The 5,318-nt window shown below is 32.1% G+C and overlaps 1 long non-coding RNA gene across 1 annotated transcript; it reads right to left on the bottom strand.

Annotated features, from left to right (window-relative positions):
* Positions 1 to 4,747: 4,747 nt before the first annotated feature.
* LOC132697614 (uncharacterized) lies at positions 4,748 to 5,118 on the bottom strand. Its single transcript, XR_009618254.1, has 3 exons — positions 5,016 to 5,118; positions 4,892 to 4,955; positions 4,748 to 4,798 (listed from the first exon to the last, which is right to left on the bottom strand). It is a non-coding gene; the product is annotated as an uncharacterized LOC132697614 (long non-coding RNA).
* Positions 5,119 to 5,318: the final 200 nt, after the last annotated feature.

Genomic DNA, 5,318 nt, shown 5'->3' with positions numbered 1-5,318 from the left:
CGTCTAAATATATACATGTTTATTCTTGTTGCAATACAATGGAATACAATCAATACATAAAAGCCTTATCTACAGTTATATATTTTATAATAAAACCACAGTATTAATAGTTCAATGTGCTATCAGAAAAGCGTAACTTTTTTCCATATTTCCTCTCATCGTGAAGCATTAAATTACATACATCTTCAGTTTCTACAGTGAACAAAACTTCTTCAAAGCAGCTTTGACACCAAAATTGTTTATCGTGATATATATCATTCAAATTATTTATATCCAGCTGTAAATGATAGTGATCCAATAAAAGTCTAAAATTTTTCTTTTTAAATTTTTTAACTACTTGAAATATAATGTGACAAGATTTACAAACTAAAATTTCCGAATATTTTATCCTGTAATAACTGACCCATAAACAGTAAGCGGATTCTCCGTCAAAATCAATGGTTGGAGTTGCCAAAATGCTATTTCTGTAAGACGATCCGAATCTCTTATTCCACAGAATGAATTCTAAATTTAATAAAGAATTGCCATCAGACTGGAGCGCTAGTTGTTTAAGGTACCTCCATCTATATTTCGAATAATATTTAAATATTAGTATCGTTAGTTTCCAAGGCAAAGGTGACTCAAGCAAAAAATCAGCACTACACCTAATATTTTCGCAAATTGTTATAATACAAAGGCTTTCTAATGTAAGTTGTTTGACCATAATCTGTAACAAAAATATATTAAAAAATAATTACGGCACTTTATAATGTCCCCACGGAAGCGTTTCATATGAATTCGGCAAAAGACTAAAGGACTCAAGGCAACTTTTGTTTGTTCGATGCTAAATACATTGTGAGTATATGAACGAATGGTTCGTTGAGTGGCGTACTTTTCCCTAAAATTTGTTAAGCATTCTACGTAGTCATCAAATGAAATTTTATTTTTTACAATATTGTACTGAATACCCTTTGACTTTTTAACTACCGAACCCATTAAAATTTTGAAAGTATACATTTTCGACCTTAACCCCGCATAATGACTAATGATGGTGCCATTAGTCTCATCCTTCATCAACCCCAAAACCTTTTTGTTGATTTGCGGTATATTATAGGGATTGTCATTAGGATAATCAGACGTGTCAAATTTTGTTAAATCGGCCTTAATAACGCTTTCATATGCGTCATAACATTTGATATTATAAATGAAACTGTCCGTATCCATGTATTGAATTTTACATTTTTCGGGACCCAAATTTGGAAGCATGTAATTATAATGAAACTCGTACATGGTCGTTTTCGACAAATCCAATATGGACATTCCAATATAAAGTGGCTTATTAAAGCAAAGTTCCGATTTTTTTAATTCTATAAGCAACAAATTGTTATCAAGTATGGTTCCACTGTGAAATCTAGGACTAGAAATTAAATTTTTCGCACCGTAGCGACAAATTTAACAATACGATGCTTGCGAATGTTTTCCATTGTTTTACCGTAAGCGGCATTATTAAACAATTTGTATAAATTTATACCAAATTTTGTCTTTGCTTGGGTTCTTAATTTATTATTATGATCGATATAACATTTCAACCAACGAGATTGGTTAAATTTTAATATTTTGTGAATTTTCTTTAGTACGAGACCGTTTTTGAGAGCCTGTTTTAAATTGCGATAGTGTATGACGTATTTTTCTTTATTATACAAAGTAGTCATTAGTTTTGGTAACTTTGAATTGGGGGGCACTCGATGTTCGCACAAAATGGAAAATCTCTATGTGTGTCATGTAATTTCTGCGGGTATTCCAGGTCTACCTCTAGGATATATCCTTGGGAAGATTCATCTGGAATGTTCATGACATTAAATGAATCAATCTCTTGATGAGACATCCAGTCGAATCCTCCGTAAGGAAGAGGCTCGCACATGGCCTTGCCATAGAGGTTATTGACGTCAAAGTACATGATATAGGAATCATCCCTGGATGAATCGTAGTTGGGCATATATTTATTGTTGGCCTCCGCATATCTACCAACACACACCGAAATTCCACCTCGTATAGCCCGCTCGATAAACATAATTTGGTCAATGTCGCGCAAAAGTTCTAAACGACATTTTGTGAATCTAAGCATGCAATCCCATGTATACCCGGGCATACTGAAATACCACGCCGGATCCAAAACGTGTGTTGCCATACAAGTTTTTCGAAAATTTTCGAATATATCTGCCAGAAGAATAACGTCGGTTTTTAAATACAAATCTGAATACTCGCCTAAATTTTTTATTTCAAACGACTGCCAAACACTTTGTGCGTGGGAATATTTTTCTTCACTAATATTGCTTTCACTTAATTTATTATAGAATTCTTCAATCGGGGGTAAAGTTGTTTCATTTAATTTGTCTATATGGTCGATGTAATCGTAACAAAAAATACCTTTTTGCGACAGTAAATTTAATTTTGATTCGTCGAGATCGGAAAATTCTTTTCTTAAAATATATAGTTCATTTTTATCCATACTGGAAACTAAATTATCCAGAGATGCTCCCAAAAATCTAAACGAATCTGTAAATCGAAATTTTATGTTATAATCAGGTTCGAAATATGTAAAAGAGATGTATTTTTCCTTATTAACCGGAACTATGGATACATAGCTTTTTTTTGCTAAAACCGGAAGCAGGAAGTGGCTATCGTATCCAGAAAGGTTCTGGAATACTACGGGCACTACAAATATTTTTTTAAAATTTAAATTACAAGCCTGATGGGCAAAACCTCTAAATTTACCAGTAAAATGATCATGGTCACGATCAATAACATCTTCTTTTAAAAAAGGTTTTTCACAAATATGACAATGACTCGACCTTTGATCTAGACTAATTTCACTATCCATTGGTATAATATCCTTAAATTTTGAACGAGCAAATTTTGATAAATTAGATATTTCCTCCACGAACCAATCAATACAATCTAGACCACGATAACTTTTGAAAAATGATATTGAATCATCATAAGAACATTTAAAGTAATATGCAGCACTGTAAGCTTCGTGCTTTTGGTATTTCGAGGTTTTATCTGAAATTTTCAAATTTACTTTTCTCAATTGACTCTCAAAATCGGCGTAAATTACAAACGGAGTCCTTTGTTTATATATATGGTTTCGAAATTCAACGTAATCATATTTGGGAAAAGACACTTTATACTCATTGAAACTGGAACATATTGTTTCGTGGTCATGTAGACGAGTTTCGTTATTGAAATAATTCAAACACCTATCGCAAATGTATTTCTTGTGATTATATTAACTGAGCTGTGAGGAAACTAATCGAGACAAATTTTTAATGTAACAATAGTGATATTTTATTTCTTTATAATCATTATCTTGCGGATCAGGATCAAAATCATTAACTTTTGGATAATATTTATTTTGTATTAACAACAAATTTGAATGTTTTTCGCGTTTTTCTTTTGTTAATCGTGCAGGTAACACGGAATAAAAACTAGTTTTTTCATTTTTATGAAACCCTAAGATATTAACATTGATGGAAATATCATTGTCTTTTTCAAATTTGCTTATTTTATTCATTTCCATAGGTGTTTGTAAATTTTCAGTTTTCAAAACACTTTTGTAGTATGGATATGAAGAGGGTAAATACTGACGAAAACGTGCTGGAAAGAGTCCGCATACAACTGACCAATAAAAACACGCTTGATCGTCATTTCTAATGTTAATACAAGCCCTTTTATTCGCAATTTCTTTAGGCCACTCAACGAAGGATGACCCGTTACCCATTTCAAATTTATTAATGTTAATCTCTAAATAAATAATATTATTTAAAGCCCACCCGGAATCACGTTCCTGAAACTCTGACATTTGATTTAAAATTTTATCTTGCACATTTTCAACAAACCAATCATTCAATTCTGTTCCTAAATCAACTACAGCATTTCCGGTACTCAGATATTTAACATCAACTTCGCCTTGGACATCATTTTTTGCCTTAATAAATTCACCGCAAAATGTGGTATTTAATTTCAGCAATAAAAATTTCTTTAAAATTTGACTAATTTTTTGTTGAAATATTGGACGACAATAGTTTAAAAATTGAATTAAATCTTTATGAAGTAAATTAATTATGACACCGGTCTGAACTCTTCCCTGGAAACACGACGCTACCGATTCCCATACAACCATTTCATTTGTGTTTGTCTCGCGGCTACTACTTTGTAATCCCAATCCAAAATGCTTATGTTGATAATTAAGAATAATTTTTCTAATAGCTTTCAGATGTTGAATTGTAGTTTGTAATTTTCTTTTTAACCCAATAGATAAATCCTTTTCGTTAGAAACGATTTGGTTGCAAGATTCAATATTTTTATTTAGTCTCCTAAGCCACACATCACTATCTCTAAGAGTGAACTTGTCGGAAATATGCTTTTTTAATTTTTGTAAGGTTAAAATTAAGATTTGCGCTCTATGAATGATCTGCTTTACGCGCATCGTGGTTTATTAAATATATAACAGTAAATAAGACTTACCCTGTATAATATGTTGATTAATTTTGAATTATTTTGAATTTCTTTAAAGAGTTGGGCTTTCCAATATCTTTGGATCCCTCGTAGACCAGTTTGTACTGCCCCGACGCAAAGTGTTCTAGTATCGGACGGAAAGCTTCTGTCACGCGAGTAGGAAGAAATACTACGGAATTTTCTAATTGCAGCAACACGGAATTGCCAAATTTTGTATTAACAATTTTGGCTCTAGTAATTTTAAACGGCACGCCTATCGGCAATTCATGCAGTTTGACAATCGGCTGCTCAAAATCACCTTCTGCAAGACAGGTTTGATTCAGTTGACTTAAGTCCACCTATAAATTATTATTAATTATTTTATCTCAAAATAAAAAAAATAAAAAAAACTTACGCTTAAGATTGCTGCTATTCTATTTGCGGTTACGGGTTGAGAGTACTAAGATGATCTTTAAGACCTTTATAAAATAATAACAAATGTTAAAGAATTAAAATAAAACAATAAAAAAGGTACTTACTGCTTTTTTGTACGAACACCAAACCACTAAGTTAGCTTCCACGTTGCACGAATAATACCAAAAACAACTACTGACAAAACAGAGAAAAATGAGATGTATTTATACGGTGCGAGAATATTTTCTAAAAGTTAACAAACGAAGACACCTCCACATGCGTTGCAACAAATTTTTCCCATTACGTTAATCCCACGGAGCAAATATAAACGGGCAATTAATTATTATTCTCAACAAGCAAAACAACTTGACATTTAGACTCGGCGCGTTTTGAAATTCCACATCCCATACGGAGATTGTAAAAAATGA

This window comes from Cylas formicarius, unplaced genomic scaffold (genome assembly GCF_029955315.1).
Source record: "Cylas formicarius isolate icCylForm1 unplaced genomic scaffold, icCylForm1.1 PGA_scaffold_25__1_contigs__length_1324815, whole genome shotgun sequence".
NCBI lineage: Eukaryota > Metazoa > Arthropoda > Insecta > Coleoptera > Brentidae > Cylas > Cylas formicarius.
Note: the sequence above shows the minus strand (reverse complement) of the source record. Positions and strands in the feature narration are given on the sequence as shown.